The following is a 23427-nucleotide window of genomic DNA, read 5'->3' as shown; positions in this document are numbered from 1 at the left end:
CTGAATACCTTTTATTTCTTTCTCTTGCCTGATTGCCCTGGCCAGCACTTCCAACACTGTTGAATAGGAGTGCTGAGAGAGGGCATCCCTGTCTTGTGCCAGTTTTCAAAGGGAATGCTTCCAGTTTTTGCCCATTCAGTATGATATTGGCTGTGGGTTTGTCATAAATAGCTCTTATTATTTTGAGATACGTTCCATCAATATCGAATTTATTGAGCGTTTTTAGCATGAAGGGGTGTTGAATTTTGTCAAAGGCCTTTTCTGCATCTATTGAGATAATGATGTGGTTTTTGTCTTTGGTTCTGTTTATATGCTGGATTACGTTTATTGATTTGCATATGTTGAACCAGCCTTGCATCCCAGGGATGAAGCCCACTTGATCATGGTGGATAAGTTTTTTGATGTGCTGCTGGATTCGGTTGGCCAGTATTTTATTGAGGATTTTTGCATCAATGTTCATCAGAGATATTGGTCTAAAATTCTCTTTTTTGTTGTATCTCTGTGAGACTTTGGTATCAGGATGCTGTTGGCCTCATAAAATGAGTTAGGGAGGATTCCCTCTTTTTCTATTGATTGGAATAGTTTCAGAAGGAAAGGTACCAACTCCTCCTTGTACCTCTGGTAGAATTTGGCTGTGAATCCGTCTGGTCCTGGACTTTTTTTGGTTGGTAGGCTATTAATTATTGCTTCAATTTCAGAGCCTGCTCTTGGTCTATTCAGGGATTCAACTTCTTCCTGGTTTAGTCTTGGGAGAGTGTAAGTGTCCAGGAAATTATCCATTTCTTATAGGTTTTCTAGTTTATTTGCATAGAGGTGTGTATAGTATTCTATGATGGTAGTTTGTATTTCTGTGGGGTCGGTGGTGATATCTCCTTTATCATTTTTTATTGCGTCTATCTGATTCTTCTCTCTTTTCTTCTTTATTAGTCTTGCTAGCAGTCTATCACTTTTGTTGATCTTTTCAAAAAACTAGCTCCTGGATTCATTGATTTTTTGGAGGGTTTTTTGTGTCTCTGTCTCCTTCAGTTCTGCTCTGATCTTAGTTATTTCTTGCCTTCTGCTAGCTTTTGAATGTGTTTGCTCTTTCTTCTCTAGTTCTTTTAATTGTGATGTTAGGGTGTCAGTTTTAGGTCTTTCCTGCTTTCTCTTGTGGGCATTTAGTGCTATAAATGTCCCGCTACACACTGCTTTAACTGTGTCCCAGAGATTCTGGTATGCTGTATCTTTGTTCTTATTGGTTTCAAAGAACATCTTTATTTCCGCCTTCATTTCATTATGTACCCAGTAGTCATTCAGGAGCAGGTTGTTCAGTTTCCATGTAGTTGAGCAGTTTTGATTGAGTTTCTTAGTCCTGAGTTCTAGTTTGATTGCACTGTGGTCTGAGAGACAGTTTGTTATAATTTCTGTTCTTGTACATTTGCTGAGGAGTGCTTTACTTCCAACTATGTGGTCAATTTTGGAATAAGTGCGATGTGGTGCTGAGAAGAATGTATATTCTGTTGATTTGGGGTGGAGAGTTCTGTAGATGTCTATTAGGTCTGCTTGGTGCAGAGTTGAGTTCAATTCCCGGATATCCTTGTTAACTTTCTGTCTCGTTGATCTGTCTAATGTTGACAGTGGGGTGTTAAAATCTCCCGTTATTATTGTATGGGAGTTTAAGTCTCTTTTTAAGTCCCTAAGGACTTGCTTTATGAATCTGGGTGATCCTGTATTGGGTGCATATATATTTAGGATAGTTAGCTCTTCCTGATGAATTGATCCCTTTACCATTATATAATGGCCTTCTTTTTCTCTTTTGATCTTTGATGGTTTAAAGTCTGTTTTATCAGAGACTAGGATTGCAACTCCTGCTTTTTTTGTTTGCTGTCTTCAGGAGACCCATCTCACATGCAGAGACACACATAGGCTCAAAATAAAGGGATGGAGGAAGATCTACCAAGCAAATGGTTAACATCCTTTTTTTTCAGATTCAAGAACTGTTAGCATTTCTTATAGGATAGGTCTGGTGTTCATGAAATCCCTCAGCCTTTGCTTGTCTCGGAAAGTCTTTATTTCTCCTTCATGTTCAAAGAATACTTTTACTGGATACACTATTCTAAGATAAAATATTTTTCCCTTGAGAACTTTAAATTTGTCATGCCATACCATTCTCTCCTGGCCTATAAGGTTCCCACTGAGAAGTCTGCTCTCACACCTATTGGAGCTCCTTTGTATGTTATTGTTTCTTTTCTCTTGCTGCTTTTGGGATTCTTTCTTTATGGTTGGCTTTTGGGAGTTTGATTATTAAATGTCTTGAAGTAGTCTTATTTGGGTCAAATCTTTTTGGTATTCTATAACATTGTTGTACTTGAATATTGATATATTTCCCTAGGTTTGGAAAGTTCTCTGTTACTATCTTTTTATATGAACTTTCTACCCCTATCTCTCTCTCTACCTCCCCTTTCAAGTCAATAACTCTTAGATTTGCCCTTTTGAGGCTATTTTCTAGCTCTCATAAACATGCTTCATTCTCTGTTATTCCTCTTTCTTTTGTCTCCTCTGACTATGTATTTTGCTTCTTTTTTTTTCCCCTTTAAACTTATTTTTGAGATGAGGTCTTGCTCTGCCACCTAGGATAAAGAGCAATGGCACAATCATAGCTCACTGTAACCTCAAACTCCTAGACCCAAATGATCCTCCCACTTCAGCCTCCCAGTAGCTAGAACTATGAGCATGTGCCACAATACTCAGATAATTTTAAAATATTTTTGTAAAAGTGGGGTCTCACTATGCTGCCCAGGCTGATCTCGAACTTCTGACCTCAAGCAATACTCTTGCCTTGGCCTCCCAAAGTGTTGGGATTACAGGCATGAGCCACTGGGCCTGGCCTGACTGTGTATTTTCAAGTACCCTATCTTTGAGTTCAGTAATGGTGTCTTCAGTTTGATCAATTCTGTTGAGAGACTCTGATGCATTCTTTAATATGTCAATTGCATTTTTTAGCTCTAGAATTTCTGCTTGACTTTTAAATTTTATTTCAATGTCTTTGTTAAATGTAAGTGATAGGATTCTGAATTCCTTCTCTGTGTTATTTTGAATTTTTTGAGCTCCCTCAAGATATATTGAATTCTCTATCTGAAAGATCACATATCTCTGTCACTCTAGGATTGGTCATTGGTGCCTTATTTAGTTCATCTGGTGAGGTCATGTCTTCCTGGATGGTTTTTATGCTTCTTGATATTTGTCAATGTCTGGGCATTGAAAAGTTAGGCATTTATTGTAGTCTTCACAGTCGTGGCTTGTTTGTACCTATTCTTCTTGGAAAGGTTCTCCAAGTATTCAAAGAGAATTGACTACTGTGATGTAAGTCTTTGGTCACTGCAATTGTATCTGCATTAGGGCGCCCCCGCCAAGCCCAGTAAAGTTGTGACTCTTGCAGCATTATAGAGGTACTGCCTTGGTGGTCTTGGGTTAGATCTGAGAGAATTCCCCAGATTACTAGGCAGAGACTCTTGCTCTTTTCCCTTACTTTCCCCCAAACAAATGGAGTCTCTTTCTGTGTCTGTGCTGAGCTTCCTGGAGCTGGGAGAGGAGTGACACAAGCCCCCCCCGTGGCCACTGCCACGGGGGGAATGTTGGGTCAGACCTGAAGCCAGCACAGCACTGGGTCTTACCCAACACCGGCAGCAACCACTGCCTGGCTGCTGCCTATGTTCACTCAAGGCTTAAGAGCTCTTCAGTCAGCAGGTGGTGAGTCCAGCTAGGTATGTGTCCTTGCTTTCAGGTCAGTGAGCTCCCACCCTCTAGCCTAGGGTGGGCCCAGAAATGCCATCTAGGAGCCATGGCATGGAGCCAGAAGCCTTGAAATTTACTTGCTGCTTTATCTTACTGCAGCCAAACTGTCATTTAAGCCACAAGACAAAGTCTTTCACAATCCTTCTTCTTTCTTCAACCAGAAGGAGCCCCTGGCGAATACTGCCTGACTACCATTAATATTCACTCAAGGTCCAAGCACTCTTTGGTCAGTTGTGATGAATGCTGCCAGACCTGGGTCTCTTACTTCAGGGAATTGGGCTACCCTCTGGCCCAGGGCAGGTACAGAAATGCTGTCCAGGAGCCAAGGCCTAGAATCTGGGACCCCAGGAGCCTGCTTGGTGCTGTAGTCCAATGTGGTCAAGCTGGTACCCAAGCTGCTAGACAAAGTCCCCTTGGTTATTTCCTCTCCTTTTCTCAGGCAGAATGAGTCTGTCCCTGTGACCACCACACATGGGAATGTGATGGGTCACACTTGAAGCCAGCACAGCTCTGAGTCTCACCCAAGGCCTACGGTGACAACTGCCTGGGTACCACTTCTGATTACTCAGGGCCCAAGGGCTCTTTAGTTAGCAGGTGACGCATCCTGCCAGAACTGGGTCCTTCTCTTCAAAATAGCAGATTTCTTTTGGCCCAGAATGTGTCTAGAATTGTCATCCAAGAGCCAGAGCCTGCAATGGAGGCATCAGGACTCTTTCTGGTGCCCTATTCTTCTGTGGCTGAGCTGGTATCCAAGTTGCAAGACCAAGTCTTCTTTACTCCTTCTTCTTCTCACACAGAAGGAAGTAGTCTCTCCTGGATTTGCAAGTTGCAGTGCCTGGAGTTGGGGGAAGGGTGGTGTGAGCACTCCCTTGGCCACCCTGGCGGCTGTCTCACTAGGTTATATGCACCCCCAGACAACTGATTTCAAGCCCAGCACAGCAACAGGACTTGCTCAGAAATTGTAGACATAGATGGCCTTTCAAGTTTATTTAGGACCCCAGAGCACTTTAATCCATGCTGGCAGAGCTTGCTGGAACTCAAATTCCAACTGTTTGGATGGGCAACTCTCCTCTGGCTAAGGCTGGTTTGAATGCTCTCTGCATGGGCTCCAGGTGAATTCCGCCTCATGTTGCTTTCCTCTGTGACAGAGCAGCACTAAGTTCAAATGCAAAATCCCACAATCACTTTGTCCTCCCTCCCCCAAATGCACAGATTCTCTCTCAGCACTATGTAGCTGCTGCTGAGGATTGGGGAGGGGTGGTGTTGATAATTTAAGACTGTTTTTCATGCCCTCTTCAGTGCCTCTTTCCTTGATATAGTGTTAAAACTAGGTACTGTGATTATTGACTTGATTTTTGGTTCTTATGAAGGTGCTTTCTTCTGTGGATAGTTATTCAATTTGATGTTCCTGCTGGGGGGATGATTACTGGAAGGTTCTATCTGACCATCTCACTCTGCCTCTCTACTCTCTCTTGTCCCACTTTCCAACTTTGGTTCTTAACTCAGGAAACCACTAGCCTGTTCTCCACTTCTGAAATTTTATGTTAAATATGTGCTTACATTTGTTAAATAATTTTAAATATTGAATGTTAAATAAAGGAATATTAAATGCTCAAAATGTTAAAATATGTTAAATGTTAACATTGAACTGTTGTTAAAGAAATACAGTAGAATCATATAGTATGTAACTCTTTAGGATTGACTTTTTCCCCCACTCATCATAATTCCCTGGAGATTCATCCACATTATTGCACATGTCAATAGTTTGTTTCTTTTGATTGCTAAGTGGTATTTCATGGTATAGATATGTCACAGTTTATTTAACCATTCATCCGTTGAAAGTCCTCTCTACTGTTTCCGGTTTTGGCTATTATGAATAAAGTTGATATGAACATTTGTGTGCAGCATTTGGTGTGGGTATAAGTTCATTTCTCTGGGATAAATGCCCAAGAGTACAGTTCCTGGATCATATGAGTATTTGTGTGTTTTGCTTCTAGAGAAACTACCAAAGTATTTTCCAACGTGGCTGTACCATTTTATATTCCCACCAACAATGTATGAGTGATTCAGTTCTCTTCATTTTGGTACTGTTACTATTTTTTTTTTTAATTTTCCCCTTCTGTTAGGTATAGAGTGATTACTCACTGTGGTTTTAATTTTAATTTCCCTGATAGCTAGTGACGTTGAACATCTTTTCATGGGCTTATCTACCACCTTCAGAGAAGTGTCTGTTCATGCTTTTGGTCCATGTTCTAATTGAATTGTTTGTTTATTTTTTTTTAGTATTAGGTTTTTAGTTTTAATTTGTTACATATGTAGTTTGCAAATATTTTTCTCCCAGTCTGTAGCTTGTCTGTTTATTTTCTTCATATTCTTTGTTATTCACATGGTCTTTCACAAAGGAAAGGACTTTTCTTAGCCTATGGATGTCAAGTTGAGTTTCAAATCCATGTAAAGAGCATTTGAGAAACTAGGTGTCTTTGACAGTGCTAGCATAAGATTGCTGGGTTATATACAAAACTGGTTAATGTCCAGTAGGGCCATAACTATAACTTTCATGGTTATCTCTTCTATCAGAAAGAAATTATCTGCATCTCTACTAGATGAGAACTTTTAAGTTCACTTCTACCCCCACAGAGTTGTAAAATAACCGAGTCAATACAAAGTTAAGTTCAGCACTACATTGCAAAAGCACCAAGTAATCTCTTTTGTTTCTTTCCAAGTTTCCACTTTAATAGCGTCCCAGGAACACAACACTAAACTTAAACCAGTGAGAATCCTCAGGTCTTGAGCTGTAAATGATAGATTTCAAATTCGCAGGTAATCAGCACAATCTTTTGGTTCTTGGTAAAATGTTTAGTATGGGACGGACTGCCCAGGTTGATCAATCAACTGAACAATTGCTAGGTATTTTGCTATCCATGTCAGTTTGAAGAGGGCTCGATAAGACTTAGCTTGAAACTTTCCTGGGCAGCAGTTTGTAAGCAGGAGAGTGAGTCAGGTGACCTCACTGGTCATAGTACAATGTAGTAAGTACTCTCCACTCTTCACTACTATGCTATTCTGGGTTCCGTTTAAGATTGTTGGAGTCATGCTTTCAGTCTAACAGTCCCTGAAATGCTTTCCCCCCTCATTTCAGAGCCCTCTCATGGGCCACCATGCCCAGTGTAGATTGGCCAGTTAATAAACACCCCTGTGTTCATGACTTTATGACAGGGATGGATAACCCTAATGTAAAATCTAAAAACTGTAACCTTGACTTCTCTATTGGCAGGTCCATGCCTCCCTCTTGAGTTTGTCAGTCAACACTGCATGAGATGAAGAGAGAGAAGCCGGAGAGGATACAGGAATAAACAAAGCGAGGACTCCTTCCCATGCACCAGCCTCTACAACCCACAGAGCTCTCCTTTCCACTGCCCTGGAGCCTTTCAAAGGCACAATTCCTGGTGATCTAGACTTCCCATGGAGGAATTCAAAAGATCATATTTATTCTTTAAGTAGTGCTTCTGAACCCTTCTCCTCATTGATAACCAAATCCCCGAGGTGGCTCTGCTTTATTAATCAAGATCTTAAACTAACTTCTTCAACTCCCACTTCAGTGACCTGAAGAGGGTTTTTGTTTCCAGAAATGTGATTTCTCCACTGCCTAACTCCTGACATACAGACTTTTTTGTTAGAGTCTCCTTTTTTTATTTTTTAAAAATAAACTATAGGTTGGGCGCAGTGGCTCACACCTGTAATCCCATCACTTTGGGAGGCTTAGGCAGGTGGATCACCTGAGGTCAGGAGTTTGAGACCAGCCTGGCCAACATGGTGAAACCCCTTCTCAACTAAAAATATAAAAATTAGCCAGGCGTCGTGGCGTTCGTCTGTAATCCCAGCTGCTTGGGAGGCTGAGGCAGGAGAATTGCTTGAACCCAGGAGGTGGAGGTTGCAGTGAGCTGAGATCGCGCCATTGCACTCCAGCCTGGGTGACAGAGCGAGACTCTGTCTCAACAACAACAACAAAACTCTAATATACACATAAAAACGTATAAAATACAACTGTCCCACTGTTTGATGCAAAATGACAAACATGTGAGAAAACAAACAAACAAACAACCTTGTCTAATCAAGAAAGAATATTGCCAGGCTAGAAACCCCAATGTGCCCCTTTCCAAACACAGCTACCTCTTTCCTTCCCTCCTCAGAGGTACCCACTATGTTGACAATTGTGATCATTATTTTCCTACTGTATAGTTTTACCAATTTTGTATTCATACCTTAATAGTATAGCTTAATCTTGCCTGTTTTTAAACTTTTCACAAATGGAATCATACCATATATCTTGCTGCCTTCATTCATCGTTATGTTTCTGAGCCTCCTCCATTTAGTTGAGTCTAAGTGTAGTTTATATATACACTCATTTTTGTATAGCATTACATGATTACACTATATATTTACCCATTTTTATCCATCCTAGTAGTGACGAATATTTAAGTTGTTTTAAGTTTTTGTTGAATAGGAGTAGTGCTGTTATAAATATTCTTGGGCATATTTACTGATGCATATGTGCCAATAGTTTCTCCAGGATAAATATCTAGGAGTGGCATTTCTGGGTCATAAGGTATGGATAGCTCCAACTTTATTGGAGAATACCAAAAAGGTTTGCCAATTTACTCCCCCTCCAGCAGTACCCCGTTCCCCATGTGAGCAGGTGCATGTTTACAATTCTGGTGGAAACGCCTATGTGGCTTGAGATTTTACGTAGTGATTTCTCTTCCCTTTGGCCCTGTGGATCCATGAATGCCTAAAGAAGCCATATTACCTAAGGCTCAGATTGAGTCTAACTCTGCCGAAAGACAGTAGGTGTCAAAGGCATCCTCACTGAGCAGGTAGCCATAATACCATAACATCAGTGAGACATTGCCAAAGAGAAGATACAATTTTGAACACTTACAATAATTTTGCAAAGCACAAAAATATTCATTGCATCGAAAAACCTTGGCAGAAAACTATTTCAATTTTTTTACATAAGAGTAGAGGTCACATCATAGATATAATTTTGTGTTTTGTGCTATTCCTTTAACAAGATATGAATATTTTTCTATAGCCCTACAAAAACTTCCTTGCAAATCAAAACTACAATGATATATCATCTCACCCGAATTAAAATGGCTTTAAGCCAAAAGCCTTTTATTCATTATATCAGGCAATAATGAATGTCAGTGAGGATGTAGAGAAAATGGAACACTTGTACATTGTTGGTGGGAATGTAAATTAGTACGACCACTATGGAGAACAGTTTGGAGGTCCTAAAAAAACTAAAAATAGAACTACCAATATGATCCAGCAATCCCAATGCCAGGTATACACCCAAAAGTAAGGAAATCGGTACATTAGAGATATCTGCCCTCCCATGTTTATTGCAGCACTATTCACAATAGCCAACATTTGGACCTAAGTGTCCATTAACAGTTGAAAAAATAAAGACAATGTGGTACATATACACAATGGAGTACTATTCAGTCATAAAAAAGAATGAGATTCTGTCATTTGCAACGACATGAATGAAGCTAGAGGTCATTGTGTTAAGTGAAATAACACTTTTTCTTTCTGAGCCAGGCACAGAAAGAAAAACTTCACATGTTCTCACTTATTTGTAGGAGCTAAAAATGAAAACAATTGAACTTATGGAGATAGACAGTAAAAGGATGGTTACCAGAGGCTGGGTAGGGTACTGGAATGTCAGAAGGGGGAAAGTGGAAATGGTTAAGAGGTACAAAAAATAGAATGAATGAATAAGACTTAGTATTTGCTATCAAAACAAGATGACTATAGTCAATAAAAATTAAATATAAACTTAAAAATAACTAAAATGTATAATTGGATTGTTTGTGACATAAGGGATAAATGTTTGAAGTGATGGATACCCCATTTACCCTGATATGATTATTAAGTATTGCATGCCTGTATCAAAATATCTCAAGTAACTTGTAAATACACACCTACAATGTACCCCCAAAATTAAAAACTTAAAAAAACCCAAACACTTCCTAGTAGTTATTTTATTCACCATGTAATAGTTTGTCAGTAGAGAGATGGTTGGGGCAGGTTTTAATACCCTCCAATCCCATTCTTCATTACCCACAAGCAACCCCAAATAAATACTCCGCCTAAGTAAAAAGAACATTTACTCTATCTAAATGCAGATTTAAGTCCCTGGTCCTCTGTCTTACAAAAGAGTGTATCCCAAGCCCCTACCACGTAGAAATGCTGGCATTCTACTGACTACCAAGAGTATGCCATGACTGACCTAACTCCTACCCTGTTGGTGAGCCTACAGGTTGTTTCTAATTCTTTGAAATTTTAAATTGTCCATTCACATTGCCATTTTTCTTATTTTGGGCTACTTCCTTGGCATACATTTTTATAAAAAGGCTTAATAAATGCAAGATAATTTTTTCTGGAACTTGATACACAATACTAAAGTGGCATTCTTATTTATATTTGCACCCAGGATATACAAATTAACATACTGTATTTAACCAGTGTCCTTAGTCGAAAACTAAGGAAATAATTGGTCCTTCCAGAAGTCCAGAGAGTAAGTCTTGGAAGACTACACAGCCTTGAAGAATGCTCACGTCACTCTCCAGGACTGCTTTGGAGAAAACCGTGCTGCTGCCATCAGGAAATACCACCACAGCTTATCTGCTGAGTCTGGGCACTGGCTGATGCCAGGAACTCTGCTGTCATTTCCATCAGAAAATAAATTCTGTGCAGCATCTGCACCCTCTCTTTTCCTTCTTCTCTAACAAAATCTCAATTGGCTATATTTTATTGGTGGAGCCTAGGTTACATGTCTATGTATCTGTTGCAAAAGAGGTTGGGAAAATAAGTTATTTATTTTTCCTTAAGAGGCAGAACTCATAAGAACTTCTCCAAATATAAGAACATTGTTCAAAAGATGCTGTTGGCCACAAATGTGACATATGTCTGCCTCACTTTCCATAACTCTGCCAGCATTAAATGATTGTTTTTGCGAATCAGTTATAAAATAGGGTTTTTTTTTTTCATTTTTCTGATTACTAATTATATTTCCCCTCAAGTTTTTAATGAACTAATTTTATATTCATTTACATAAACTATCAGTCCACCTTCCTTGCCAATTTTTCTATTAGAAATATCTGTAAATGTATTTATTAATGTATTTCTTAGAAATATACAGGAACTCTTCTGTACTATGGAGCCGAAACTTGGTTGCCAATGTTTTAATCTTTCAACATCTATCAACATTTAAATGCCACGATCATTTCTGTGCAGAGTGAAGGTCAGGTAGGCTCAGTTCATCCTACTCTGGCCTTTGCATCTTTTCATTGCTGTGATATTGTTTATTCCAAGAAGCAGCTGGTCTCTGTTCCCCTGCATTGACATACGCCCAGATAATTTCAAGTTACTTCAGAAAGAGAAGGAAATATGAATCCAAAAATCACAAGTATTTGTTTGTTTTGTGTTTGTGCATGCACATTACATGAATCAAGTTTTGTAGGAAGCATAAGGACATTATACCTTCAAGTGGCTAAGATAGATGCTCTCGTCTCAGATGGTATTTTTTAAACAAAAACAACAGATTTGACCTTGACATCTTTCTCTCATCTTCATTGTGGATTGATGAGATAGGCAAGGGAAATACTATTTGTTCTTTATGCCTAGATCCTTCACCCAAAGGATTCATTAGTTTACAAACATTGACCTCAAATTGAACCCAAGCCCTATTTGTCCACTCCACTCTACAAATGGCCATTTTACATAAAAAAGCAGAGCTAAGTAATTTTATCGAGGTTATAAATGCCTTAACAACAAAGCCAAGAATTGGGTATTTCTGTTTTGGTCCCTTATTATTACTATTTCATATACCGTTTATAGAGAAGTATACAACTACCCACTTACATTCTCCAGAGCCAGGGCATTAGGCAGCATTCTTTGGGGCACCAATCTATAGTCTTTTCTCCTACACCAATAAAAATTTTAAAGATGCAAGTTACCTCCTAGACTGTTGGGAAAAGGCCCAAATCCTTCTGGAGCAATCTGCCCGTGTTTTCTGACACATAAGGATTTGCTCGCTAACGCCTCCCATGTCTCTCTGGAAGGATTTGATGAATGAATGGCATTTTCCACTACTTGGTGAATTGTGTGCTCCTGTGGATAATAAAAACAAATCCAACCAACATGATTACATTTCAGAGAAGAGGTGACAGAGCAGGGAGCAACCAATCAAAACTATCTAGAGCACCAAATTATGCCCCAGAGGAGTCATCTTGCATATCCTTGGTTCTGTTTCCATGGTAGTAAGGATTGCTTGGGATATTCAAAGGCAATTTAAATGCATTTAGGCCGCAGCTTACAAGGGGATAATCTTGAGAAAATCAGAAGTGAGTAAACATTAACAGCTAGTAAAATAAGCAGTTTTGAAAACTGCACTCCATCTTGCTTGCTTTTCTGTTTAGGGAAAAATATTTTTTTTGACATCTGGAAATTATGTCTGCTTCTAACTTGGGCTTAAGATGACTCATTTCAAGACAGTGCCACAATTGCCATATGCTGGAATGCAGAAACTTGAGGTTGCTTATTTTTTAAATTTAATTTTTTAGCTTGAAGGTATGAATTTCCAGTACTCTTCTCCCCAGGGCCAGCCTGAGGATTGTGCAGGCCAGGCCTGGAGGGTCCCCCTCTCTGAAAATACAACTGCTCACTGATGCTGCAGGGATAGAGATTCACTTCTTTAAGTTCTGCGGACGTTTTAGTGTTTCAGTCTCCAGGGGAAATTCAAAGGTCCCTCTGCGAAAGCAACTTAGACTGGCACCTGAAGCATCACCAGTTGTTCTCTGCTAAGACCCTGGTAGGAACCTGGAAAGAAGACATGAGATGGACACAGAAAAAGGAAGAAGGGACTGGAAGAAGGAAGTGCCAGTAGCAAAAAGGAAGAGCCTATTTTCTCATTTTTCCCCTAGTGCATTTCATGATTGTAATAATGGGGCAAAGGCCTTGTGTTGCTCTATTTATTGTATAATTTTGTTTAACAGATACCTTTTTAGCACTTACTATGTGTTAGACACCAATCTATACACTTTACAAATATTAACTCACTTATTCCTTATAACCACCTTAAGGCATGAACCCTTTTATTATCCCCACTGGATAGAAGAGGAAACAGGCACACAGAGGTTGAGGTGGAGGTCTCAAGGTCACAAGCTAGTAAGTGGCAGATCCAAGATTCTGCATCGAAGTCATTGGGTGCCAGCATGCCAGCTCTCAGCCGCTATACTCTGCCTATATACAACATTTTCAATTCTTTTTGAAAGTATTGGTATTAGAAAATGGGGATGAGAAGTCAGTTTAAGTAACAGCTAGCTCCTGGAATTTGGCTTTCAGTTGGAGAATTTATAATAATGTCTATAGCGAACTGGGAAGGCAGAGTCCTGGAATTCTATTCCTTCGTCTGTTTTGTGTGGCACTTAGAGAGCTAGAGCAACTCACAACCTCTGTATTCATCTTTGGATGGAAATTTTGAAGTTCATCAGATAAGAATTTTAATTTTCAAATAAAAGAGAAGTTGAACTTTCCCAGGGGCATTTGGGCATTAGCCCAAAAGTGAAGGAAACTTCATTTTTTGATCATTCAAAAACAGGGAATAGTGGGATGAGAGAATAAAGGAGGGGCTCAAAGTATTTTGTGGAATCTGAAACTCTTCTATGTGGCTTAGATCATGGGAATTTTCTTGGCCTGCATCGTGAAGGTAGCATGACCCTTTCTCTATGAGGGATGTGAGTTATTCACTGTTTCAAACTGTGCAATTGCTTCATTATGTCCACACCCACATTTTTCTGTTTATAGCCAAAGAAAAGGCCTGTTGTTGATACTAAATCACCACCTGAAAACCAGAGTATCATAATTCTTCATTAATTCTTAATCTAAAATGTCTTACAGTGTCTGGGGAACATTATATTTTATTTGAGATTGAAAAACAATCTTCAGTCATCCTTTATATGAGAAAAAGTATTAAATCTTTCTACAAATTAAAAATGTCTAGATATTTAGAGGTATTAAATCCTTAAAAATTATTAAATAGCCTTCACAACCCTCAAAATTGTGTTTTACTTTTTAAGATGTTATGTTTCTTTACACATTAGCGAATTTATTCACAGAACATGGGTTTTAAGCCTTCAAGAGTTACGGAATACCTAAATGGTTACAAGCCATTGCTCAGAAGCCATTGCACTACAAAGTCTCAACGGAGTGCTATTTTGGTCCCACACAGGACATTTGGCAATGTCTTGAGACATTTTTGATTATCATAACTTGTGATGGTGGGAGGTTGTTACTGACATTTAATGGGTTAAGTCCAGGGATGCTGCTAAACATCTCATAATGTACTAGACAGCCCCCTACAACCAAGAATTATCAGGCCCAAAATGTTAATAGTGCTGAGTTTGAGAAACCCTGCAATAGAGATTTTCAAAACTATATTTGTAGGACTTTTTACATAGACCCTTAATTTTATGTTGCTTGCTTTATAAGCCCCCCCTTTTAGACAGCTAGTACACCTGGGAGTTTACTGGCTCACAAAGGCACACAGTGGGACTCAATGATCAGAGAGAATCAGGGAAGCTCTATCTCAGGGGTTAAGGGTCCAAACCACACTAAAAACAATTTTTTGAGCTAACTCAGAAAACTAATCTTTATTTATAACTTAGAAAAAATACTTGCTAAGCATTAACCTTGGAGTGAACTTTTGGAGTTCACTGCCTGGCTTGTGTTTCTCATTGCAGACTGTGGGATAACATTTGTGTCTGTATGGTTCAACTTCATGCTCCTCAGCTCCTGGAAATCTTAAAGAATAGTCATTGCCAGTAGGACCTTTTGCTGAAAGAGTACAAAGTACCACAGAGTGGTAGTAAGATGATGGACTTTGGATTCAAGTGTCATCATTTTTGAATGTGTGGTCTTCTTTAATGTAATCTTCAAGACGCTCATATGAAGATATCAGTCTTAACACACTTGGTCAAATAATATGAAATGGCTTATCCATATCATATGCTCTCCAATGCCCGGCATACAGTATATGTTCAATTAATGCCAATTCTCTTCTCCCTGCTTATCTCTCTTAGGTAGAACTCTTCCCTTCCTTTCCTAGTTCATAAAAATAAAACTTGGACTCTTTTGCAAGTATTCGGAAGGGAAGTTCTGGCCTTCTTCCATCTATGATATTCCTCTACAAGGGAGTAGAAAAGATTTGATTGGTGAGATTTGGGGAAGAGAGCCCCATGAGTTCACATGGAGCTTTTGTACAGAAGACACAAAAGGGCTCCCTCTGGGTGGACACAGCCCTCTGTCCACATGGCTTGATGGACAGATGGTATCTTTATGTAACATAGATTCAAACCAGTGAGTATAGCTTAGCTAGTGAAATGTGGGCTGGATTTCAATCCCTACCTGCTCCTTGGCTGGCACCCTGTGCAGGCAACAACTCACATTGACATAGGCATTCTCATTTTCAGAACTGCCCTGCCTGCAAAGGGCATATTTTTTCCTCTGTTCCTGATTCTATGGGGTAATCACACCTGGATCAAGGTCCAATGACAGGCTTCCAGAGGCAGGCTTGTTTTTTATTCCATGCTAGTAGGTATGAGGCAGGTAGCTGTTTGCCTAGTGGGAAGGTGGCTGCTGAGCAAATCTTAGCTGATTTACAGGGTCAAGAAATCTAAACCTGGGGGAAGGAATAGGAAGCTTGGTCTTGCCTGAAGGTCCATGTAGCAAGAAAAAGGTCTTTTTCTTTCTTTTTTTTTTTTTTTGAGATGGAGTCTCGCTCTATCACCCAGACTGGAGTGCAGTGGTGGGCTCTCCGCTCACTGCAAACTCCTCCTCCCAGGTTTAAGTGATTCTCATGCCTCAGCCTCCTGAGTAGTTGGGATTACAGGTGTCTGCCACCACGCCCAGCTAATTTTTGTATTTTTAGTAGAGACGGGGTTTCACCGTGATGGCCAGGCTGATCTCAAACTCCTGACCTCAAGTGATTCTCCTGCCTCAGCCTCCCAAAGTGCTGGAATTACAGGCATGAGCCATCTCACCCAGCCCATGTAGCATTCTTCATATCATTCCTGACTGTTGTTCAATTGGTTCAGAATCTATAGAGGAAAGGGGTGAGATGAACATTTAAGAAACTCCAAGCCAGGCACTATGACACACGCCTGTAATGCCAGTGCTTTGGGAAGCCGAAGTAGGAGGACTGGAGGCCAGGAGTTTGAGACCTGCCTGGGCAAAGTAGTGAGATCCTGTTGCTACAAAAAATTTTTTTTACATAATTAGCGGGGAGTAGTAACACACTCCTATATTCCCAGCTGCTGGGAAGGCTGACCTGGGAGAATGGCTTGAACCCAGGAGTTCCAGGCTGCAGTGAATTATGATGAGGCCACTGCACTCCAGCCCAGCGACACAGCAAGACCCTGTCTCTAAAAAATAAATAACAAATACATAAATACGGCTAAAATAAAACAAAAGAAACTCCAACACGTTTATGTGGTCATTGATTCATTTATACTACAAATGCTTTCCAGCATTTTCATGTGGCAGGTACAATGGTATAACTTAGGGATAAAACTTTGAATCACATATAATTCTCTGCTCTAAAAGTTCTTACAGCCCAGTGGGAAAGAGAAACAAGTCACAACAACATGGTGTAACTAACTGTCTAATAGACATATATATGGGGCGCTTGGGAACATGAGAGTAGAACAAGAACTTAGTCTGTGAGGGGCAAAGAAATCCAGAACTCCTCTCCCAAGAGAGGTGACACCTGAACTGTCTTGAAGACAGAGGAGACGTTTTGCAAGCATATATGGAGGTGAGCGGGAACATGGAATCTAGGGTGATGCTCACACTTATGGCTTGGGCAACCACGTGAATAATGGGGGTAGTCATTAGGGATGAAGAGGTAGCGAGAGAGAGTTTTGGATGTGTAGCTTGGAAATGATGGCCTGTGTGTGTCACCTGGAGTTGTGTAGTAGCCATATATGGCAGATACTGTATTAAATGATTTCTATGTTTTATTTCATTTACTTTTTCCCAAACTGTATGAATTATATACAATTATCTCCACCTTACAGATAAGGAAAGCAAGGCTTTTCTCAAGGCCATACAGTGGCAGAGCTGCAATTTGAATGCAGGTGTGTCTATGCCAAAGCCCATATTCTTTCCAGGATCTGAAGCTGCTTCTGGGCTAGATAATAGAGGTCAGGGCTGAAGAATCTGGTTTGGGGATACTTAAGCCAGAAATGATGGGGCACTCTGCATTTGCATTTACCTTGTTACAATTGCGTCTAGATGTTCTTGTCATAGTAATTTACATAACATAATTTAATTTATACTATTCTTTCTTCTTTTTTTGTAATATAAGAGCTAATTGTGCAGTGGTATCTTTTTATTATTGTTTATTTTTTCTTACCTTATAAGTCAAAATTCAAGCCATAATTCAGTCAGTTTTAATGCTATTAACAGTTTGCTGGCTGACTCCCAACCAACCACAATTTAATCTGCTTTGATAGGCGCATACCATTTTCACAGGCAGAAGAACCGATCACTGTAGTCAACCCAGCTCACAGCTTAAATGTGGTCTCAAGAAGATAAAAAGTTTATCCCATGAGCTAGAACTAGCATATGCATTATAAAAACTGCAGCTGGTGATGCCACAAAGAAAGCATTTGTTTGAGTTTATTTTTGAAGCTGCCAAAGTAGAAAAACAGTCTGCTTTCACTCTGACCAGAACTGACCCTCTCTTCTATATCTCTCTCTCTAGCTTTTCCTCATCTCTATCTCCATCTCTTGGTTTCTCTGACTCTGTCTTTTCCTTCTTTGTTAACACGTTGGAATTTATTGTTTAAACTTATAATTCTCAAAACTAGAAAATCAAGGCCTCTTTTGGAAGAGGAAAATGTTATCTGACCAGATTAATAGGCATAGGGGAATATCCAAACAGCTGGAATGTCCTGGTTTTCATGTACCTTTAATTGAAATTGAGAATAAACATCCAAAATTCTTCGTAAATCATGTTGTACGCAACTATTGAGTAATAAATACAAATCATCCAGTAGAGGGCGATGCTGACTTATTTATGGGTGCCTTCAGTAGAAAATGCAAATTAAGTAATAAAAGACTTTTCTAGATGTAAATTGTTCAACCAATATGCAGATCAGATGATTCTTAATGCAGTAAAATCATATTAATTAACATTTAATTGAATCAGATCTCGTGATAATTTGCTCAAAGACTAAATTAAATAATAGTTTTTAAAAGCCCTGGGCTGAGAATTAATGAATCCGCTTTCACTTTTCCTCTAAACCTGGGGCTCTGTGGCCTTTAGATAGCCTTTTAAGCTCTCCGAGCCTCATTTTTCTCACCTAGAAAATGACACATTTGGCCCAGATAGAGGGTAAATTTCCTTTTGCTTTAAGAAGCACTTATTCTATGAACCAGTATGTTAAATATATTAATTCTGTAAAAGAGATTTTCTGGGGAAGTTTGAAGGGGTAATTTCCAATCCTCACTCATCATCAGAATCACTGAAGTAGTCTCATTCCAAAGCCTTTGCAGGACTTTCCAGGAAATAAAGGGGACTAGATTGTAAGTGGTGTGAGAGAACGTGCATGTCACTGGCTCTCCTGAGACTTCAACCTTTATATACTTAAGGAGAAGTTCTGACGTCATACCAAGAAAGCAGTTTGAGTTCAAGATAGACACTTGATGTACATCAGGACATCAGAGGGCAAGAATTATCTAGTGCTCATGTAGCTCATCTAGTTACGAGTGCTCATGGAGCTGGTTCTTCCCTCCTTACTGAGTCATGGAAGACTATACCTGCCAGCCTCCTTGCTTGCATTCTCACACAGAACTTTTTCTGTAAAAAGCCAGATAGTAAATATATTATTCTTTGTGCATCATATGGTCCCTGTCACAATAATCAACTCTAGTGTTGTCGCGCAAAAACAACTGTATCATTTTTCTATATCTTGTAACAATTTATGCAAAATTTAGTGGCTTAAAACAGTACACATTTATTATCTCAGTTTCTGTGGGACAAAATCCTGGCATAAACTCACAGGGTTCTCTGCTTCATGGTCTCTCACAAGGCTATAATCAAGGTGTAGGCCAGCGGTATGGTCTCTTACAGAGGCTCAACTGGGAGAAGATCTGATTTGAAGCTCACTTACGTGGTTGTTGATTGGATTCATAGAGCGTTTGACTGAGAGCCTCGATTCCTTGTTGGCAGATGCCACTTTCAGTTCCTTGCCTGTGGGCCTTGCACACATGGCAACTTGCTGCATCCATGCTTGCAAGCTGAGAAGGCGAGAGTGAGAGAATAATAGCAAGAAGAGGTCACAGTCTTTCCAAATTGAACCACAGAAATGACACTCCATCATTTTTTTTTTTCCTAGATGGGGTCTTGTTATGTTCCCCAGGCTAAAGTGTAGTGGCTATTCAGTGGTGTTATCATAGTGCACTATAGCCTCGAACTACCTGGCTCAAGAAATCCTCCTACCTCAGCCTCCTCAGCAACTGGGACTATAGATGCATGCAGCAATATCCAGTTTCCCATCACTTTTGCTCTATTGTATTTGTTAGAAGCAAGTGACTAGATCCAGCCCCCATTCAAACAGGAGAATTGCATAAGGATGTGAATACTAAGGGAGAGCGATCCATGTCAGGAGATACCTGACACAGCAGCCATGGACAGTATAACAATGAGTGGGCAAAGATGTGTTCCTATAAAACTTTATTTATAGAAAAAAGGCAGATAGAGTAATGTCAGCAAAAATGGTAGAGTAGGTAGCTCCCAGAGCATGTCTCTCCACAGAAAAATCAAAAACTCAAGCAAAAACTCTCAGAATCAACTTTGTGAGAATGCCTTAAAACAAACAAAAAAATGTACAGCTCCAAAAGTGAATACTGAATGAAGAAAAAGGGAACTAAAAGTGGTAAGTTATCAAAGAGAGTAAAAATGTAACCAGCAAATGGAAGAAAATATTTGCAAATCATATATCTGATAATGGATTAATATTCAAAATATATAATTATTATAACTTCACAACAGCAAAACAACAACAACAAGAGCACACATACAAAACAGCTCAAATACGGGCAAAGGACTTGAAACAGCATTTCTTCAAAGCAGATGTAGAAATGGGCAATAAACACATGAAAAGATGCTCAACATCACTAACTATTAGGAAAATGCAAATCAAAACCATAATGAGATACCATGTTATATCCGTTAGGATGGTTACTATCAAAACCTAGACAATAACAAGTGTGGCTAATAATGTAGAGAAACTGAAACCCTTATGTGTTGCTCATGGGGATGTGAAATGCTACAGCCACTGTGAAATATGACATAACAGTTCTTTAAAAAGTTAAGCATAGAATTATAATATAATTACAGTAATTACACTTCTGGGTCTATACCCAAAAGAATTGAAAGCAGGAACTTACACAAATATTTTTCCTTTTTAGTTGACATGTAGTAATTTTACATATTTATGGGATACAGAGTAATATTTTGATACACGTATGCAACGTGCATTGATCAAATCAGGGTAATTAATATATCCATCACCTCAAACATTTATATTTTTTTTGTGTGGGGAATATTCGAAATCCTCTCTTTAGCTTTTTGAATAATTAATACATTATTATTAACTATATTCAGACTGTAGTTCTTACAGTACTATAGAGCATGATAATTTATTCCTCCTATCTAGCTGTAATTTTGTGCCTGTTAACTGACCTCTCTCTATCCTTCTCTTGCCCCTACCCTCCCCAATCTCTAAGAACCGTAATTCTACTCTCTACTCCTATGAGCTTACTTTTTGACTCCCACATATGACTGAGTATACAATATTTATCTTTCTCACACAAATATTCACTAATATTCATAGTATTATTCATTAAAAGGTGGAAATCACCCAGATTTCTATTGACAAAAGAATGGATAAATGAAATGTAGCATATACATACAGAGGAATATTATTCAGCCTTTAAAAAGCAATGAAATTCCAAAACATGCTATGACATGGATGAACCTCGAGGATATTATGCTAAATGAAATAAACTAGACATCAAAGGACAAATATTATATGATTTCATATATATGAGGTACCTGGAATACTCAAATTCATAGAGAAAGAAAGTAGAATAATGGTTACCAGGGCCAGGGGAAGAGGATAGGGAGTTATTGTTTAATGGATACAGAGTTTCAGTTTGAGATAATGAAAAAATGTTTGCAAATTTGGATCACATTTGCACAACAATTTGATTATACTTAAGGTCATTGAATTGTATATTTAAAGATAGTTAAAATGGTAAATTTTGTTATTCATATTTTACCATGATAAAGAATAAATGGAAAAAAAGAGTAATCTGTAGCTACAGAGATGAAATACAGCACAGTGACAAAAATCACAGATTCTAGAGTTCCACCTCCTACAAATCCGAGCCCACATTAACTTCTCTATCCCTCAGTTTTCTCACTTGTAAAATGAACATAATAATAACACTATCTCACAGGGTTGTTCAGAAGATGAAATTATTTCATATTCCTAAAACATTCAGAAAAATACCTGGCTATATAAGAGTTTATTAAATAAACATTATAATACTGTTCTTTATCTTGCTTTTAAGTTTCAATTTTTGACAAAAAATTATAAAGCATGCCAAGAAACAAGAAAGTATGGCCCATTCACAGAAGAAATGAACAAAAACTATCTCTGAGAAAGCACAGACATTGGACTACCTAGTCAAACTGTCTCAAATATGCTCAAAGAGCTAACAGAAACCGTGGACAAAATGTGAGAGAAAATCAGGAAAATGATAACTGAATAGAAAATATCAATAAAAAATAGAAATTATAAAAAGAAACCAGACAGAAATTTTGTACCTAAAAAGTAGAGTAACTGAAATAAAAATTTCTCTAGAGAATTTTAATAGCATATTTGAGCATGGTGATAGAAAGATTAGCAAACATGATGATAGGTCCATTGAAATTATTCAGTCAAGGAATGCAGGAAAACAAACAGTGCCTGAGAGACTCATGGGATGCCATTAAGCAAACCAAATACACATATTGTGAATCCCAGAAGGAGAGGAGAGGACAAAGTGGTCAGAAAAAATATTTGAACAAATAATGGCTAAAAATTTCCTGAATTTGATTTTTAAAAATTAAAACATGAATCTAAACATTTAAGGAGCTCAATGAACTCCAAAAAGGATAAATGCAAAAAGAATCATGCCAGGACACATAACCAAATTGTCAAAAGACAAAGATGGGGAAGCAACTCATCATGTACAAGTGATCTTTAATAAGACTGATGGTGGGTTCCTCATTAGAAATCATGGAGGCCAGAAAGCAGTTGGGTAATATTTTTAATTTTTAAGATTATCTTGTTATTGTTTCTGTTTTGTCTTTTACAAGATGAAAATTTAATAAAAATTGTTCAGTGGGTATGTATAATCCACAGGGCTATATAGTTACATGGGATTGTGATAGGAATTTAAAATAGAATAGATGCTGGAGTAAATGTTACATATTATCATCATCTGACTTGTCTTCTTCATTCAAAGATTCTTTAGCATATTTATCTGCTTATTCCCTTATACCTTTTGAAACAATTTCATATCTTCCTTTAGTTAAACCACTAACCCTGCTGAGTTCTTAAGCTTTATCCTTAACTTCATCATGTACTATGTAAATTACTTGAGCAACTTCTTTAACAGTGTCATAGCAGGTCATTGCTTTCATTGGAAGCTTTTCTATTTCTGTTTTACAGCTTGCCTGGATTTGCCCATGGCACAGCCCCAATAACCATATAAAACACATGATGAGTCAATCATGGAAAATTGTGCACTGTCATTCGTACTGTAAGACCCTACCATGAAACTGAAGGCAAAAGATCTAACAGCACTGTAGAGTGTATATGCATGTATATACATGTCCACTGTGTTTGCAAGATGTTTTAGTGGAGTGTTATAACCAAAGTTAGATTTAAAGTTGGAAACTTCTTCTCTTGCTATCTCTGCTAAAGAGCAAGCAACTGCCAACAAACCTGCTGCCAGCATTCCAACATTCCAATCCAATGTGCTGATCAACATTAATAAGTCATTTGTTGGAAACTCCTTCACAAAGTTTTGAAAGCACTAATTTTTTTAGACCCCAAAAGCAATGCTATGTTTATATATGATTCCAATCACTATACTATTTCCCACAGCCTTCATAGCATATTCAACTTGCAAAGCTCTTTTACCAGAAGAGAATGTAGAGGGTGAAAGGTCATACTTAGGGCCTGATGAGAGGTGATTGGATCATGAAGGTGGATTTCTCATGAATGGTTTAGCACCATCCCCTTGGTGCTGTTCCTATGATAGTGGGTGAATTCTTGCCAAATCTGGTTATTTAAAAGTATGTAGCACCTCCTCTCCCCTCTTGCTCTCTCTCGCTCCTGCTCAGGCCATGTGACATACCTACTCTTCCTTTGCCTCCTGCCATGATTGTAAGTTTCCTGAGGCCTCCCCAGAAGCCAACCAGATGCCAGCATCCAATGCTTCCTTCACTCTGTCCCGCAGGAGAGA

The 23427-nt window shown here is 38.8% G+C and overlaps 1 pseudogene; it reads right to left on the bottom strand.

Moving 5' to 3' along the window:
• Positions 1 to 22381: 22381 nt before the first annotated feature.
• On the bottom strand, positions 22382 to 23148 carry LOC103229901 (proteasome subunit alpha type-3 pseudogene; annotated as a pseudogene).
• Between the last annotated feature and the right edge of the window lie 279 nt (positions 23149 to 23427).

This window comes from Chlorocebus sabaeus, chromosome 24 (assembly GCF_047675955.1).
Source record: "Chlorocebus sabaeus isolate Y175 chromosome 24, mChlSab1.0.hap1, whole genome shotgun sequence".
Classification (NCBI taxonomy): domain Eukaryota; kingdom Metazoa; phylum Chordata; class Mammalia; order Primates; family Cercopithecidae; genus Chlorocebus; species Chlorocebus sabaeus.
Note: the sequence above shows the minus strand (reverse complement) of the source record. Positions and strands in the feature narration are given on the sequence as shown.